At 45.2% G+C, this 20,000-nt stretch overlaps 1 protein-coding gene across 1 annotated transcript in view; it reads right to left on the reverse strand.

Moving 5' to 3' along the window:
• The window catches only part of LOC125039310 (homeobox protein Nkx-6.2-like), a 49,226-nt gene that overhangs the window by 7,531 nt on the left and 21,695 nt on the right, over window positions 1-20,000 (reverse strand). The gene's annotated exons all lie outside the window — the stretch shown is intronic.

Here is a 20,000-nt window from a genome sequence, read left to right on the forward strand (position 1 = left end):
CATTCGACATTATGCTTGTGCATTTTCATTATCATCATCATTACTATTATCATTTTCATTATTATTATTATTATTATTATTATTATTATTATTATTATTATTATTATTATTATTACTATTATTATTATTGTTATTGTTATTGTTATTGTTATTGTTATTGTTATTATTATTATTATTATTATTATTATCATTATTATTACTATTACTATTATTACCAATATTACTATTATCATAGTAGTAATCATAATAATGACAATTATAATGATAAGAATATAAATAATAATAGAAATAATAGTAATACTAATATTAACATTAGTAACCATAATAATAATAGTAATAATGATAAGAATAATCATAATAATAATGATAAAAATAATAATGATAATAGTAATAGTAATAATAATAATAATAATAGTAATAATAATCATAACAGTGATAATGATAGTAATGATATTAATAATAATAAAAGTAATAATAATGATAATACAAATACTACTACTACTACTGCTAATGATAATAATAATAATAATCATAATGATAATAATGATAATAATAATAATAATAATAATAATAATAATGATAATAATGATAGTTATAATAATAATAAATAATGATAACAATATTAATGATAATAGTAATAATGATAATAATAATTATAATAATGACAATAATAATGGTAATAATCATAATAATAATAATTATAATAATCATAATAATAATAATAATGTTAATAATAATGTTAATAATAATAACAACAATGAAATGATACAATAATAACAGATATAACACAAATAATAACAATAAAATGATAATACCAGCAATAAAAAACATTATCTTTTAGACCTCTGAAACTTTCTTCTTCACAACAACAGCATGAGACGGAGACACTATAAGACGGCACTATAGTATTTATGGGCAGAAAACAGACCTAAGAAAGAAAAGGGGAGAGGGGAGAGAGAGGGAGAATGGTGGGGAGAGGAAGAGGGGAGAGGATGGGCGTTTGAGGGTGGGGAGGAGGGAGAGGGTGGGGAGAATGGAACCAAGGAGAAGTTGGGGGGGAAGGGAGAAGGGAGGTAGGGAGAGAGACGGGGCAGAGGAAGAGCGAAATGGGGAGGAGGGAAAAGGTAGGGAGGTCGGATTGAGGGAGAATGGGTGAGGGAGAAGTAGGCAGAGAGACGGGTCGGGAGAGAAATCATGGGGAGGAAAAAGTGATTGGGGATAGAAGAATGGGGAGGAGGGAGAAAGGTAAGGGAGAAGAAGTAGGAGAGAGGGAGTAGGGGAGAAAGAGAGAGGGAGTAAGGGCTTGGAGAAGAGAAGTTGGTAGGGGAGGAAGGGGGAAGGAGGAAACGGGGGAAGAATGGAAGTTAGGGGGAAGGGGAGGGGGTGGGGTGGGGAGGGAGGGGCGCTTCTCCCCTGCGGTCACCAGGATGGCAGGATAAATACGCCGGGTTCAGGATACAGCAGATAAAACACATTGCGGGCGAAATCCAATTTGTAGGATAAACCCCTTGCCGTATTCAAACGCAATGGAGGATGAGGAGGAAGGGGAGGAGGGAGGGAGAGGAGGAGGATGGTGCTGGATGAGGAGGAGGAGGAGGAGGAGGAGGATGGTAGTGAAAGAGGACTGGGGGAGGGGGAGGAATAAGGAGAGGAGGAGGAGGAGGAGGAAGAGGGGGAGGAGGGAGAGAGGAGAGAGAGAGAGAGAGAGAGAGAAAGAGAGAGAGAGAGAGAGAGAGAGAGAGAGAGAGAGAGAGAGAGAGAGAGAGAGAGAGAGAGAGAGAGAGAGAGAGAGAGAGAGAGAGAGAGAGAGAGACATAAATAAAACGAGAACATAGTGTCAAACGCAGTCATAATAGACATACATCACGCTCCGAATTGATAAAAGAAGCGATGGCGGGCATTCATACCCTCCTGCACACCACACCCCATTCATTTTATTCACCCCCGCCTTTTCCCCAACACCTCCCCTTCCCCCGGCCCTCTCCCCGCCTCCTCTCTTCACCCCTCCCCCCCTCCTATCATGAACCATTTTCTAAGGTACCAATATTCACTTCTTGCCTCATTTAGGGCTTTAAAAAAACCCTCACTGTTCTCTCCCATTAACCCTAGATATTCAACTCTCCCCCTCTCGCCCCTCCCCACACCCCCTTGACACCCGCCCCCCTCGTTTCGAAACTCTAAAGCCACCCCCTCCTCACAGGACAGCCCCCCCCCCCACTCACTTTACCCCGACGTCATAACATCCCCTCCCTCACCGTGAACCACTACCCCTCTCGCCCCAACCCCCTCCCCAGTCATTCCCCACTACCCCTCCGCTTCCTACCCCCTCCCTCCTCATTCTCCGCTACCCCTCACGCCTCCTACCCCCCCCCCCCCCTTCTCATTCTCCACCACCCTCTCCCCCTCTAACCCCACTATTCCTTCCCCCCTACCCCACCCCAACTCCTCCCATCCCCCACCCCACCCTTCCCCACTACCCCTCCACGCTACTTTGCCTAACGACAACACAATATGTGGGTTCCGGGCAGGCCCAATAAATCACTTGCGTTCTGGACTCACCCATTCTCAACCCCCGCCCCCCCTCCTCTCTTTTGAAACCCCCATTTTGTTATTGCTCTCGCTATAAATATGAGAGAGAGAGAGAGAGAGAGAGAGAGAGAGAGAGAGAGAGAGAGAGAGAGAGAGAGAGAGAGAGAGAGAGAGAGAGAGAGAGAGAGAGAGAGAATATCAAAACTAAAAAGATAAGTTAAATAGATAAGGAAAACGAACAGAAAGATGAATGAAGAAAAAAGATCCGACTTGAAAAAAATAAATAAATAAATAAAAATAATGATGGCATCTCAGAAGCCATTCCTAACGTCGTCGCCGTAACGCCAACCCTCCCCCCCCCCTCCTACCCCGCACGCCCACCTGACCACCCACCACTGCAAAACAAAACACAAGATCCACGCCCCTTGCCCCCAATATAGACCCCCCTTCCCCCTCTTCCCTCCCGCTCACCCCTCCTCCCTTCCCTCCTTCCCTGACACTCCTCCCTCTCACTCCCATACTCCCTTTCACCCCCACCCCTCCCCTGCCCCCTCTTTTATGGTCATAGAGCACCCCCACCTCTACAATATGTCGGGTCCCTCCCCCTCCCCCCTCCATCAGCCTATAAAACACAGCCTGGTTACGTTCCCCTACGGTTCTTATTTTGCCGCATATCAGATGCCATTAGCACCCAATAAATATTGCCGTAAATATTCTCGTGTCATGTAGACAATACACACCATCGCCTCCGGGGTGTAAATAAATTGTAAATATTGGCGTTTGCTGATTTGTGAATGCTGTAAATCGCCTAGCTCAAGATGGCGGCTTCGTGTCTACGCCACCGTCACGGAATATAAATCAAGGTGTGTGTTTGTGTGTCCTTTTTTTTTTAAACTTTTCTTTTTCCTTTTTTTTGGCGGGAAGTGACGAATTGTAAAAAATGGCTGCCGATGTCCCCTAACCCCATTTTCTCGATGGGGGGCGGCATGGGTATGAAATACTTTGGCGGTGCTGGGAATAAAAGAAAGATACTAAAGAATGAAAAACAAAAACAAATGGAGAAGAGAACACAGAGAGAGAGACAGAGAGAGAGAGAGAGAGGGTAAACATAAACATACACACGCGCACATAAACATATAACCCGGCGACCTCCATGATTCACGAGAAACCATAACTCCAGCATTAATGACAAAAGTAAAAGCGCGGGGAAGAAATAGTAATTGTAGTTTATACAGTAGGTTCCAAAGATTTCATTTTCTCCCGTGTCGCGCCAGTGTGAATGTTGACTCCCGGGGGAAACTGCAATGTTCTCGGACAAGATTACTCCTTGGCCCAGCGCCTCCTTGATGTCGCGCCAAACTTGCTTATTTTCTGTTTATGTCGCCCGATACTGACTGTTGTTGCTTTTGTTGTGTCGTTGTCGTCGTTTGGGAGAATGTATGGGAGGGGGGGGGGGTGCTCAGGATGGGACGATAGTGTTAATACACTAATTCTTGGCGCGATAACACACATGTGTGTGGAGAAGCTGCTCCATGAAGACACGCACACACTCGTACCCGTACATACGTACACACACACAAACACATACACACATACGGACACACATACACATACACACATACGGACACACATACACATACACACATCCGGACACACACACATACACACACACACACACACACACACACACACACTCACACACACACACACACGCACAGCCCGCCGTGCACACCGCACCCGCGCAGGCGCACTGCGGGCGTGCGCGGCCGGAGCCTCGCCGACGGAGCGGAGCGGCAGCAACGTTCACCTTCGTCCTTCACGAGCGCACGTCATGGTTACTATTTCATCCGAGCATTCCGGTTGGTTCTTTATATCTCCGGCCAAAATCTCCCACTCCGTTTGTATTTTGCGAGCCAATTTTTCTTCCGGCTCTCTGTGAATACCAGATGTACCGGAAATATTAGCTTTTCCAAAATTATACCTCTCTATGCGCCGAGACAACGAGTGAGAGAGCTTCCCTCCCTCCTGCCCTCCTTCCTCCTCCCTTTCCCTCTCCCTCCTCCTCCTCCTCCTCCTCCTCCTCCCTTTCCCTCTCCCTCCTCCTCCTCCTCCTCCTCCTCCCTCTCCCCTCCCCTCTTCCTCCTCCCTCCGTCGGGTTCACTTCACTTGCCGTCTTGAGAGAGAGAAGGAAAAGGGGGGGGGGGGATCTTCTCCTTTTCTTCTTCCTCTCCCTCCTTCTCCACCATCTTCTTCCCTCTCTTTTTTCTTCTTCATCCTCTTCTTTCCCCCTTCCCCTTTCATTTTTTTTTTCTTATTCTCCCACTTCTTCTCCCTTTTTTTTTTTCAAATCTCATCTCTGTATCTTTTTTTTTTTGCTCCTTCCTGCCCCCCCCCCCCCCCTTCCACGTCCTTCTCCGCCGGAACCTCCCACTCCGGAGAGGCGGACGGCACCTCCCTCCTCCAACCGAAACCAAGTCGTCCTTACATCTACGACCAACAAAAGTCGTCATTTCTACGACGCCGAGACAACAATCACGACGACCCTCCCTCCTTCCGGTCTGAGGCACGACTATGTAAAACACTCGACGACTTATGTTCTAAAAGTCAGATAAGTTTTCCCATAAAGTCTACCTAGCTCTAGTGCTCTCTTGGAATACGAGTGAGGAAGAGGAGGAAGAGGAGGAGGAGGAGGAGGAGGAGGAGGAGGAGGAGGAGGAGGAGGAGGAGGAGGAGGAGGAGGAGGAGGAGGAGGAGGAGGAGGAAGAGGAGGAGGAAGAGGAGGAGGAAGAGGAGGAGGAGGAGGAGGAGGAGGAGGAGGAGGAGGAGGAGGAGGAGGAGGAGGAGGAGGAGGAGGAGGAGGAGGAGGAGGAGGAGGAGGAGGAGGAGGAAGAGGAGGAGGAGAAAGAGGAGGAGGAGGAGGAGGAGGAGGAGGAGCTGAAGAAAAAGGAGGAGGAAGAAGAAGAGGAGAAAGAGAAAAAAAAGGAGAAAGGAGGAGGAAAAGGAAGAAGGAAGAAAAGAAGGAGCATGTGATGAAGGAGGAAGAAGGAGAGAAGAGGGAATTGCTGTCGAGATTTTCTCCACTTGTATATTTACGTTGTTTCTCTACGTGGGTTTGATATCACGGAATGGGCGAGACGGGAATTATTTATGAAAACTGAAATTCCGATACAAATATATTTTCTCCCGTACACAGGACATCGAAGGCGGCGGCAGAAGGTGAGGAAGGAAGAGAAGAGAAGCAGACAGAGAGAGAGAGGGAGAGAGAGAGAGAGAGAGAGAGAGAGAGAGAGAGAGAGAGAGAGAGAGAGAGAGAGAGAGAGAGAGAGAGAGAGAGAGAGAGAGAGAGAGAGAGAGAGACAAAAGCGAAAAAAGAGGACGACACACAAAAGCGAAGACAGGAGAAGGGAAATCCGCGAGCGCCGGCCCTCTCGCTGAGCCCGCGCCGACATGTCGAAAAATGTATCTGCCGGCCGGAACCTGACATAGGCATTTGCTCTCCTGCATTAGGCCCGGGTCGCTCCGCTGCACAACATCATTTGCTTCATTGCAACTCCAGGAGGAATGGCCGTGTTGTGCGCTGCTTTAGAGTTATTTTCACCCGCGCCCGGGCTGTATCCGGCAGCGGCGGCGCCATACGGAAATGAACTTTATGGCCCTAAGTTGCAAGTTCCGATTTGCCTTGTCTTTGACGGGTAATTGACGCCTCTTGTGCGGGATGAGGTGCAATATAGGTGCAGGTCCCTGTAATAGAGTGGTTTGTATGCTGTACCTACGCTCGCTGGCCTAACTCAGACGGATTTTAATCAAGTTATTCCCATTATTTCAATGCGGGAGGGGCGCTATATCATCACCTAATGGAACCAGCCCGTCCTAAGACAAATATGTGACTGTAGCAAATTAATTTTTACCTCTGAGTCCCATAAAAACAACTTGCCACGAATGAAATTTATCGGACGAACGTGGGGGATGGGGAAACACACACGCGGCTTTTCCTCTCCTTATTTCACTTCCCCCCTCCCTTTGCGACGCCCAGCCCCCTAGCGGCCACCTGCTAAACTACGAGGCCGCTAGTTAATAAGATGGCCCGACGTCTTGTCTCTTGTTTAATCAGCTGTGTCCTTCTCGCTCTCTACGACAAGGTTCTCCATCTCTGTGAGTATGGATAATGTTTTGAACGAATTGTTTATTTCTGTGGTTGAAATGTTGAATAAAATGAAGGATGTAAATTTTCAAAAATGTTCTTTGAGGAAGAAATAAGTTTTACTTCTTTCATACACACAGACACACGAGAGATCCATCTTCCTCCTCTTCCTCCCGTTCTTCCTCCTCTTCCTTCCCTGCTTCCTCCTCTTCCACTAAAACCCGTGCATAAATACTCGTTTGAAGTCTCCCCCCCCCCCCCCACCGCTGCCTTTCCCCTCCCGCCCCTCCCAAAACGGCGAACAGAATGCGGTACTTAACAACACTTTCCCCTCTCGCGGCCCGCCTCAAACGGGTCCCCTCCTCCCCTCTCCCCTCTCCTCTCACCCTTCTATCTCCCCACTCCCCTCACCCTTCTCTCTCCCCTCTCCCCGCCGCAATCCTCATGGGCGTATCCACAGGCTAAACTTTTCATGGGTGGGGTGAGGGGAAGGAGTGGGTGCCTTCCCCTCCGTAATGAAGGCTAAACTCCCCTTAATTAATTGCCCAGCTCTCAATCAAGAGTTACATCAATCCCCTGGGACGGAGAGGGGAGAGGGGAGGGGTGGGCTAGGGGAGAAAAGAGAGGGGTTGAGGAGGAGAGAGAGAAAGAGAGAGAGAAAGAGAAAGTGAGAGAGAGAGAGAGAGAGAGAGAGAGAGAGAGAGAGAGAGAGAGAGAGAGAGAGAGAGAGAGAGAGAGAGAGAGAGAGAGAGAGAGAGAGAGAGAGAGAGAGAGCGAGAGAGAGAGAGAGAGAGAGAGAGAGAGACAGACAGAGGGCAATCGCAGCGGCCTACAGATGGAAAGCCATGAATTGATTTTTTTATCAGTTTATCTATCTATGACATCCTTTTTTGTATTATTCTTATTCATTTATTGTATATTTGATTAAGTGCATCATTTCATATCATTTTCTTTACAGAGAAGGTATCTTTAATGCCTTTTTTACTGTTACATTACATTGTAATCATTATTATTATCATCATCATTATTATCATTATCATTATCATCATTATTATTATTTACATTATCATTATTATTATTATCGTTATCATTACCCCTATCATTATTATCATCATAATTACTATCATTATTATTAAAATGATTACTACTATCATCCCCATCCTTCCGTGTTCAAAGGCGTTCTGGCAGCGGCGCAGTCCCTCTGATCCAGAATGGAAAACAAGAGGTCCCTCTATACACCCGAATGGAGATGATAATAATTTTTCATCATCGCTGCAGTCTGGCATACCCAGGGGAGGGGCCAGGAAGGGGTGGGGTGGGTACAGGAGGGATGGGGGAGAGAGGAAGGGAGAGAGGGAGAGGAGGGGTAGTGGACGAGAGGGGAAGGGAGGGGAGGAGAGAGGGGACGAGAGGGGGAGGTGGGGAGGTGGGGAGGTGAGGGGGAGGGGGTAGGGAGCCCAGCTGATTGATGAATATTCCAAATACAGACAAAAATGTGGAAAAAAATATTATTAATACAGAATGCTAAATTGCTTAATATGAATATGATCAAAATGCAAAACAGATATTTAAAAAAAAAGCGGTACAAATGAAATGCTTCCAGTGATGAATGCCAATATAGATTAGATCATATATATAAAAAAGGAATTAAATTGACAAATACCAATACAAAATGGATGACGAAATCAACCAGGCAAAAAATATATAATAAATACCAAAGGCGCAATGAGAAACAAAAACAAAAATAAACAAACCGCTTCCCCGAAAACCTAAAAAAATGAATAAAGAAAAATAAATGGTTATAAACTTGCCATAGATGTTGCCATAAGGTGTCATTATTCGAAAAACTTTGCCATAAACAGGCGAAGAAGGGGCAGGAAGGGGGGAGGGCAGGGGGTAGTCATGGGGGGGGGAGGGATAAGGGGGAGAGGAGGGATGAGGGCAAAGGAGGGGTTGTGGGGGGGGGGGGAGGAGGGTGTTAGGGCATCGAATCAACTTATCCCTAATAAACCCCCGGGCTCATTTCCGATACAAAAGTGAGCGTGAAGGAAGCTTAATTTGGCAGATTGCGTGAGCACACACACATGCGATCACTCACACGCACATATAAATAGATACACACAGCTACGCAAACATACACTGACACACATAAACACGCGGATTTACACTTACACAATCTCCCCTCCCATGTACACAATTGCACAAACACAGATGTACAATTAAATTGACAAATACCAATACAAAATAAACAGACGAACTTACATTTACACACACACACACACACACACATACACACACACACACACACACACACACACACACACACACACACACACACACACACACACACACACAAACACACACACACACACACACACACACCCAACCCCCACCCACCCCCTATACCCAAAACACGCACATACACAGACGCAAACACAATCACACACGCGGTTTCGTAAATGAACAGCGGAAGGAGGGGGGAGTAGGAGGAGGGGGTGAGAAGGGGATGGGGTGGGGGGTGCGTCAGCCGAAGATTCGTTCCACGGGGGAATTTTAGGCCAATTTGTCGCCGCATATGTGGCTTTCCGGTTGACTTGAGCTCAATGCGCGGGGGTTGGTTGCCTGGCGCGGCAATCACCCTAAAAAAAACACCGTCTGTGTGATTAGATATTGGTTATAGATAGGAGAAAGAGTAGAGGGTGGATTGATATATTTGTATGTATGTATGCGGTGTGTGAGTATTTATATCTATACACACATTTGTATAGCAAATTTATACATGAAGGTAGATAGACGGACGGAGAAGACAATCACCTCAATCTTTCGTTTGTATATTTATCACTGCATCTGTGTACGTATGCATGGGTTCGCCGACGCCCACATTCAGCGCGAGAGGCAGCCTCCGAGCCCGCGGATAAATAATAAAGTGACGATGTGCCCGAAATCCCAAAGGGGAAGGCAGCAATTCGCTCCGGAGTGACGCGCGTCCAATATGGCGGCGGGTCTCACGGGGCGCCTCCGACTTCCAACGGTCAAACGCGGGAAATTATTATTTTTCCGGCGTCCCCGAGCGCTTGTTCCTCTTGCAAGAGTTTGGACAAGGAGGATGGAAGAGATACGTATATACACACATGCATATAGAGTATGCGTAAATACATAAACGTAAAGGATCCACGTACACACGCGAGAGGATGTAAGTGAGGGATCTTCGCGCTGAGATAAGACTAACCTAAAACGCCAACAAGGTGACGATGCCAATGGCTGCGGTGTTATCACTCCAACCCGTCTCTCTCTCTCTTCCTCCTCTCTCTCTCCCTTCCCCTCTCTCTCTCTCTCTCTCTCTTCCTCCTCTCTCTCTCCCTTCCCCCCCTCTCTCTCTCTCTCTCTTCCTCCTCTCTCTCTCCCTTCCCCCCTCTCTCTCTCTCTCTCTCTCTCTCTCTTCCTCCTCTCTCTCTCCCTTACCCCCCCCCTCTCTCTCTCTCTCTCTCTCTCTCTCTCTCTCTCTCTCTCTCTCTCTCTCTCTCTTTCCTCCTCTGTTTCCCTCGCGGCCGCATAACCACCAAATGCTCCGCGCTTCACAATGCTCATATCATTCAGTCGGGTTAAAGTCACAGCCTGTGCGCCCTCCCTTTGCCATTGGACCATTAGTCATGGCATCGTACGAAAGCCATTGATAACCGGTGAAATGATGTGAAAAAGGCCTCCCCCCAAAAGGCCAAAGCGCATCTCTTCATTAGTCATTGTCATGTAAAAGAGATTCGTATTTGGGTCTGGCGCGCAGGAGAATAAAAAGGAAGCGACGCCGCGGTGATGGTGTGAGCGAGCCTGATTGTAATCTAATCCTATTCTGTTCTAAAACCACACTAAAACCGGGGGGATAAAAACAAGGGGGGGGGGGGGGGGAGTTCGAAGGAAATTCCAGCGTAGATTACAGTTGTAAGTCATTTGTCGCTTGTTTCGGGGCTGACGTTCGAATGGGCTCGGCCGCGGCGCCCTCGCGTTCGCATACGCGCGCAGACACGAGAATGCGGGCGCGAATCAGGCCGTGATCTATGGGAAAACGGCGCCATTTCCAGCGCCGATTTTCTTGAGCAATGGCGCGCGTTGCTTTGAGGATATTAGACGATTGAAATTGGCAAAGGCGCCGGGGTCGTGGAATAAGGCTAGGAGGGAAGGAAGAAAGAAAGAAAAAGAGAAGTGGGTGATTTACAGGTAGATGGATAGACAGATAGATAGGTTGATATACCGATCGCGCTTAACGCTGTTCACTTGTTCGCCGCCATTCCCGTAAAGAGGTTTTACCTCCCTCGACTCCATGATGAACCAATCTCTTATCCAAATCAATCTCGATCGCTCAACCCCTAAAAAAAGCTCTGATTCCCCCATCCAAATGCGAAAGATCGAGATAATGTATCTATTCGAAAACGCATCAATCCTGGAGCGAAAACCCGAAAGCCTTCATTTGTCGACGAGGGAAATATAGTCACTCATTTTTTTCTTTTTTCGTCCTATCATCATCTCCTTCTTATTCCTCTTCATCGCGAGCTGCTCTTGTTCCAGCTGTTCGACGTCCGCATTACCCGTCGAGTCATTTGTTCTCGTTTGTGCGTTCGTCACGAAGACACGAACACGTACACGCACACACACACACAAACACACACACACACGCCCTCACACACACACACACATCTTGTGCGCGTCGTATGATAATGAATGATGGAGCTTAACGCGATCCGCTCCTCACGATCAACCTTCCTTTTTCGTCTTGGAACACCTCAAAGATGATCCTCTCCTGCCTTTTTTTTGCCTTCATTTTTCTTTTAGTTCTTTTTTTTCTGGCTTTATTCTTAACACTGTGAAATGCTTGTTTTTGTTTTTTTCATCTTGTGTTTTCGCTTAGATAAATTTCGTTTACTTTTCCCACTTTTTTTCGTTTTTCTGTGTATCAACTTTTACTTCTTCTTGTTCACTTTCTTCTATCTTCTCTTCTTCCTGCCTTTTCGTTTTTTTTTCTGACACACTATCCACTCTCCTTTTATTCTTTCTCTTTCGATCTCTTCTCATTTTCCGCTTCCACACTTTTTCCTCCCCAATTCCCCTTTCTTATTCACATATCCTCCTCCTCCTCCTTTTCCTTTTCTCATCCCCTTCCTCCTCCTCCTCTTCCCTTTCCTTTCCTCATGCCCTTCCTCCTCCTCCTCTTCCCTTTCCCTTTCTCATTCCCTTCCTCCTCCTCCTCTTCCCTTTCCTTTCCTCATGCCCTTCCTCCTCCTCCTCTTCCCTTTCCCTTTCTCATTCCCTTCCTCCTCCTCCTCTTCCTCCTTTTCTCTTCCTCATTCCCTTCCTCCCCCTCCTTCCCCCTTCTTCGTCCATCTCTCTCCTGGCGGAAAAAATTGAATTAGAAACACTTTCCGCTTTTAGTCTAGATGGATTGACCTCATCGCGCGGACGGAGACAGGGCCCGGGCACGGAATATAGCAATTAAATCTTCAATGTTGACAATATTCTTATTCTCTTAGGATTATCAGATCGTTATGGTCTTTTCGTGTTTCGTATGGAGAGGTATTTTTTTTTATTAGAATATATATATATAAATCTTTGATGTCGTGTGATTATATATATATGTTTTATGTAGCTGGTATTTCATGATCGATGTTAGTGTTTCACAATTAATTATAAAGTGTTTTATCATTAATCATGGAGTATTCTATATTTAATGAAATAGTATTTCATAATCAATTATACGGTGTTTTATGTACTTTGATGAGACTAATCATACAGTATTTTATTATATGGGAATTATGCAGTAAGCCTACATTTCATCAGAAAATTCCACTGATGAAATATAAACGATTATTGTATTTATACATTAATCTATTTATATCTTTCTATACAGATAGATAGATAGATAGATAGATAGATAGATAGATAAGTGGACAGATAAATAGACAGACAGAGATTAAGATTTTATGATATATACTTAACATGAAATTATTGCTGTTCAAACTTTGGTTTTCCTTCTTATTTTCCTGTTTTCACTGCTAAATACATCTTTCAATGTTAATTTAGCATTACTGCCTTGGTATCAAGATTAACATCACCGAAAGAACGAAGTTATACGAATTACCATAACACTGGTAATATGTATCACCATTTTAGTTAACGTTTGTCTATAGAAAAAAATAGACAACCAAAATTTTCATACAGAAATCACCCTCATAATCACAAAAATTAAGTTCGAATCACCCAGGAGACCCCCGCGCCCGCAAGCCCAACCGCCCACACCTTGGCGTTGGGCGTGACAGCTGGGTAATAAGCTATATATATATTATGAGAACTAAGAACCAGTTCGACATCGAGTTAAAGATCACGAGTTAATGCCACTGTTCCTTTATTCAGGGCGGGAAAGTCGGCGCTAGACGTTCGACTTATTGTCTGCCCTTCTCTCTCTCCCTCTTTCTATTTACATATTTTGGGTGGATTATACCGGCATAAATATCAATATTTCGGCAGCCCAAAATGAGTCTCTCCCTCCCTCCCCCTCTCTCACTCTCTCTCTTTTTCTCCCCCTCTCTCCCTCTTTGTTCCTTTCCTTCCGTCTTCATGTTTTTCCTTCCTCTGTTTTCCGTTCTTCTTCGCTCTTTTCCTTTTTATTTCCCTTCCTTCATCATTTGCCTGATATTTTTTCCCCCCTTCGTTCTCCCTCATTCATCATCGCTCTCTTTTATATTCCATCTCCCTCTGTGTTTCCCACCCGCCATCCCCAACCCAATCCCTCCTCCTCCTTATACTCGTCCTCCCTCCTCCCTCTCCATTTCCCTCCCTCCCGCCATCCCTCCTCCCTCTCCATTTCCCTCCCGCCCTCCCCCTCCACCCCTTCATTCATATTAAACCGAAGGCTGATATTCTAATGGCTTGCTACGTCCTAATCCGACATTAAGTAATACATTGTTACGGCAGTTGACATCTGAAACGGAGAGCGCGCGACCGGGGGCTGGAGCGCCATTACTAAGCCGTCGTTCCCCGCTGGCTGGACGCGTGACGTCATCGCTATGGAGTTTTGCTTCGTTTCTCTGAATTTTGTGGCTCTGATGGCCGTTACTGTCGTTTTTATCGTTTGGATTATTATGATGGTGTTGGCTTTATTTTTATTTTCATTAATATTCTTATTGTAGTTTTTGCTATCAATATTATTATTATTACAGTAATAATGATAATGATAAGAATAAGAATAATCATTATTATTATTATCATTATTATTTTTATTATTATTATTATTATTATTATTATTATTATTATTATTGTTATCATCATCATTATCATTATTATTATTATTGTTGTTATCCTCATCATTATCATTATTATTATTATTGTTATCATCATTATTAGCATTATCAATATTATCATTGTTATTATCGTTAACACCATTATCATCATCACTATTATTATCATTGATCTTTATTATTACAATCATTGCCAATATCATTATTATTGCAATAATTACCATATCATTAAAATAAATATTACAGTCATGATCATTATTACATTACTGTTCTTAGTGCATCTGGTCAAACGCGCGATGTATATTGAAATTATAATAAAAAAGTTATTTGCATATGTCATTGTGATTATAGTATCAATACTCTTAATCTTGCTCCCTCTAAGCTAACGTTTCTTTTCATTGCACCGGATTCCTAAATCACCGCTGATTACATTGTCTTTATTATAGTTCTTGTTTTCCTTCCTTCTGTTATGGTTGTAATTTTCACTATAGTTACTCTTATAATTATATCCGATACGACCGTCCATATGTATCTTTATAAGTTGCCCCAGCTGTTGGTAATTTTTTTCCCGTTATCAATTTAATTTTTATTTTTCATTCCTCGTTGTAACTTTTATTTTCCAACGCCTCGATATACTGAATGAAGAAAATAGTAATAATAATAATAATATTAGTAGTGATAATAATAATGATAATAATAATAACAACAACGATAATTGTGTTAATAATTGATAACAATGATATTTATGATACTAATACTAATACTAATATTTATATTAATGATGGTGATAATAATAATAATAATATTAATAATGATAATAATAATAATAACAATAATTGGCAACAATAACAACAGCAATGATAATAATAATAATAATAATAATAATAATATTAATAATAGCAATAATACAAATAGCAATCATCATGATCATGATCATCATCTCCATCAGCGTCACCATAATAATAATAATAATAACAATGATGATTAACAGCAGCAGTGATAATAATGACAATGGCTATAATTAGAATAATCTCAGCTCACTGGCCTGAGGTCACGTGACACAAGAAGGAAACTTTCTGCCTGTGCAAACGAAGCTCTCTCCTTGCCTGTGCAAATCGCCGGCGTTAATAAAGTGCAAATACGGATGAGGATCTGATATCCTTCCCCCTCCCTCCCCCCCACATGAATCCCCTCATTCCCCTCTCCCCCCACCATAAATCCCCTCTTGACGCCCCCACGCCCCTACCAACCCCACGACCTCTCATTAACCCCATAACATCATCTTTTCTATCTATCTTTCCTAACTTTTGAACCCCAACAACCTCCTGTCCCTTCTAAAAACAAAACAAAACAAAAAAAACATCCCCATCACTTAACCCCTTCCCCAACCCCCCTGCCAACCCCCCACCTGCGATCTCCATATGCCAACAGTGCCGCTGCCACCACCACGCTCGCCCCATTGGTGTCACTAAACACGAAACTCCTGTGTTTACTTGGCCTTTGTTATACTGTTGACTGTCTGAGGGGAAGGGGCGGCGGGGTGAGGGGTGAGGGGACGGTGGGAGAGGGTGGTTGAATGGGGAAGGGGGAGGGGGAGGCGAGGGGAAGAAGAGGGGAGCAGGAGAGGGAAGGAGAGGAGAGGAGGAGAGGGAAGGAGAGGAGAGGAGGAGAGGGAAGGAGAGGAGAGGGTACACGAGGGTAGGAGGGGAGGACGGGAAGGGGGGTGGGGAGGGCTTGTGTATATTGTAATGAGGTAAAAGAAGCGGGGAGGGGAAGAAGGGGAGGGGGTCGTGGAGAGAGGAAAAAGGGGAAGTGGGGAGGGGAAAGAATAGTTGGTGACGAGAGGGGGTTAAGGGAAGAGGGGAAGGAAGGGGAAAGAAAGGGTGGGGGTTGCACGCACTTCATAGAGGGAAATAAAAGTTAGAAAAACAGTCGGTCTATATTTCATCTCTTTCTGCCCCTCCCCCTCCCCTCCCCTCTCCCACCTCCCTAATTAAAGGGAATCGCAATGATAAATCACAAGAAGGAAAACGAGAGACAGATAGATCGATCGATAGATAGATACAGACAGACAACGAACTTAAAGAAAGATGGGGCATAGGAAGAGAAATAAAATGAGTAAGAGGAGGAGGACGAGGAAGAGGAAGCAGGAGAAGAAGAAGAATAAAAAAAAAAGAGTAGGAGGAAGAGGAGGAGAGAGAAGAAGAAAAAGAGGAGAAGTAGAAGGAGGAAGAAGAAGAAGAAGAGGAAGGGGGAGAGGCAGAAGAACAGGAAGAAGAATAAGTGGAGAGAGAGGAGAAGGAGGAGTACGAGGAGGAGGAAAAAGAGGGGACGAGAGGAGGGGACGAAAGGAGGGGAAGGGAGGGAAAAAAATTAACATCAACAAATACAACACCGTTCCCTAGTTTATCCTATACCCTCCCCCTCCCCCCTCCCCCCTCTCCCCTCTCTTTAGCCCCACCCAGGAGTTTACCCCTCAATTATGTCACCTCTACCAAAGAGATCTGCATATTTATGGCAGCCAATCCCCTACTCCCTACCCCCCCCTCCCCTCCTCCCTACTCCTGGTCTCTCCTCTTCTCTCTATTCTTCTTACTCCTCCCTCTTCCCTCTTTTCCTCTTCATTGCTTTCTTATTTTTTTCCCTCTTCCGCTTTCGTTTCCGTCTTCTTCCGCTCCTTCCTTTCTCTTTCATTCTTCCCTCCTTCCTTTCTCCTTCATTCTTCCCATCCATCTCCTTTCTCCTCTTCCTTCCTTCCCATTTCCCCCTTCCTATCCACCTCCTTTCTCCTCCTCTTCCCCCTTCCTATCCACCTCCTTTCTCCTCTTCCTCCCTTCCCTCTTCCCCCTTCCTATCCACCTCCTTTCTCCTCCTCTCCCTTCCTCCTCTCCTTCCCAGCGTCACCCAGTTTTCCCGCCAGCCGCCAGTCAGCACCAAGGCTCATAGTCTATAATTAATCTCTATTATAAGTTTGGGACACGGAAGCCTGCGGGCCTGGGTGCAAATTTTGTGAAAGACCATCGTCGTCATCGTCATCATCGGTAATATCGTTTTTATTCTATTTTTCCTCCATCTTTTCTTCCTCCGCTTTCTCCCTTTTTCTTTCTTTTTCCGATTTAGTTCATAATTTAAAAAAAAAGAAATTCGTTATATATTTTTTTTTTCCTATTCGTTTTATTTTTCTTTCGTCTCAGCACTCTCAGTCGTTATCATAGTCCTTTTATCAACTTATTTATTTTTTATCCTCCTTTTAATTGTTTTCCTCATTCTTCTTTCTCCGAATCAACGCTGTTCATCGTTATTCTTTCCACTGATCTTTTATCTATTTCTCTTCCCTCTTCTTTTCCGTCTCCTCTTCTCCTTTCGCAAAACAGAAGAAAAACGAAATGTGAAACCACCTTAAAAAAATAAAAACAAAAACAAAAATAAAAAAACCCCGCGAAAAAGCCCTCGAACAAAAGCGCGCGAAAATTTCCTCTCCTTCGCTTATTATAAACGCGGTAAATGTTGATGCCCGAGACCACGCCCACAACTAAGCCCCGCCTACCCGAATTACCGACGGTAATTTTATGCCCAGATTTGTCCGGCTTACGGAGAGGGGCCGGGGAAGAGGGGGAGGGACGGGGAGGGGGAGGAGCGACGATGACGAACAAATGAGCGTCAGAATGCGTCACCGCTGCTAAGAGGGAGAGTGAGACAGACTGATAGATGAGACGGACAAACAGATAGATAAATAGACAGATAAAGAGAGAGAGAGAGAGGGCGAGAGATGAACAAGAGAAGAGAAAGAACGGGATATATGACATGATTTCACCCCACATTTTGCGAGCGACGCGAAGTCCGAACGGCAAAGACACGCCATGACGCCGCCGCCCGTTGAGGAAACCGGACGGCCGCCAATGATGACCTTCATTAGCATTACGATTATTTAAATCAGTACTATCATCATCGCTATTGCTATTGTTCATCACCTTATTATTACTGTAATTATCGCCATCATGATTATAACACACACACACACACACACACACACACACACACACACACACACACACACACACACACACACACACACACACACACACACGCACACACACACACACACACACACACACACACATATATATATATTCACTTAATTATATATGTATCTATCTATAAATAATGGCAGTAGGGAAGTTCCATGCCATGGGAGCCGCGGACAAGACCGACGGCATTTCCGCATCAACAGACAATGACTTTAGAGCGAAAGGAGGAAGAAGGAATGAGCGATCACATGGGCGATAGAAGGAGGAAGTGGAGAAAAAAAATACCAAGGAAAGTCAAGAAAAAAGGATCTACGTTAGAATGATTTGAAGAAGGAAAAGATTTGTATTGTATTTATGAGTTGAGTTCTTCGTCGTCTTCTTCTTCTTCTTCTTCTTCTTCTTCTTTTCCTTAGTCTTCTTTCCCTTCCTCTCCTTTCTCTCTGTTGCTTTTAATGGAATTTAATCCCACATCTTCTCCTTCTTCTGCCTCCGTCCAATTCCATTCCTTCTTTAAAACCTTTCTCTCTCTTTCTCTCCATTCCCCTCTACCCTCTCTCTCCTCCTCGTTAAAAAATATCAAATATCGTTTCTTCAGATAAAACAAATCCTGATACCTTCCTCTTCCTCTTCCTCTTCACTCTTTCTCCTCATCCCCCCTCTCCCCCTCTTTCCCATCATCCCCCCCTACCCCCCTCTTTCTCCTCACCCCCCCCTCTTCCTCTCTTTCCCATCATCCCTTCCTCTCCCCCTCTTTCCCCTCCTTACCCCCACCCATTCTCCTTCCCGTCGACGCTCCAAGCTCTATCAAAATCCTCCTCCCCCCATATCCCACCTTCCGGCCCCTTCCCACGAACCCCTCCCTCCTCCCCCTCCCCCTCTTCAGCGTTAAGGCCATCCACAATGAGAAGGTGAAGCTAAAGCCCCTTCCCCTTCCCCCTCTCCCTTCCCTCCCTCAGTCCCTCCCTTTCCCTCCCTCCACCCCTCCCTCCCTCTCTCCCCCCTCCACCCCTCCCCCAAAAAGCCAATGTCGGCGAAATAGTGAAGGCTGGCCCGAGGTAAAATTTGGAGAACGCCGAAGCAGAAAAAGCAATAATGGAGATTCGGGCAGCCTACGGAGACAGTGCCGGACGAGGGAGGGGAGGGGAGGGGAGGGGAGGGGAGGGGAGGGGAGGGAAGGGAAGGGGAGGGGAAGGGTGAAGGGAGGGGAGGGGAGAGGAGGGGAGGGGAGAGGAGGGGAAGGGAGGGGAGGGGGTGGAGAGGAAAATAAGTGTGGAGGGAAGAGTAAGAATGAATGGAAAGGGGAAGGAGGTGGTTAGGGGATGGGTGGGGGTGGATGGAGAGGGAAGGAAGTGTAAAGGAGATGGGGAGGTTAGGGGAGAGGGGAAGGGAGTGGGGAGGGAAGGAGGTAGGAAGAAGGTGAGGGAGAGGAAGAGAGGAGATAGGATGGAGAAAGGAAGGGAGAAGGACAGAGGAATGAAGGGAAAACATGAGAACGGGAGAGGACAAGTGGAAGGAAAAGGTAATGAGTGAGGGATAGGAGGACAGGGAAAAGGGAGGGAGAGAACAAGGATAAGGAGAAGGGAGGGAAGAGGGGAAGAGGAAGAAGGGAAGAGGAAGAGGGAGAAAGGGGGAGAGGGGGTAATGGTTGCAGCAGAGACAGCTTGCAGAGAGCAACCTTGCTTGAGAGCTGGCGGGAGGGAGAGAGGAGGGAAGGAGAGAGGAGGGAAGGAGAGAGACCGAAGGGAAGGAGGGAAAGGAGAGAGGGAGAGAGGGAAGGAGGAAGGGGGGAAAGAGGAGAGGGGAAACGAAGAAGAGAATATCATAAGGGGGAAGATGAAAAGATAAGGAAAAACCGGAATCGAGAAACATAAAAAAGAAAGAAAGAGACAAAAGCGATATAAAATAATAATCATAAAAATATAAAAAACAAGAAAAAAAAGAAGAAGAATGAACGACAACCCCCCCCCCCAAAAAAAAAAAAAAAAATCTAACACCATTTAACCCATATAAAAATAAGTA

This window comes from Penaeus chinensis, chromosome 27 (genome assembly GCF_019202785.1).
Source record: "Penaeus chinensis breed Huanghai No. 1 chromosome 27, ASM1920278v2, whole genome shotgun sequence".
In the NCBI taxonomy this organism is placed as follows: Eukaryota; Metazoa; Arthropoda; class Malacostraca; order Decapoda; family Penaeidae; genus Penaeus; species Penaeus chinensis.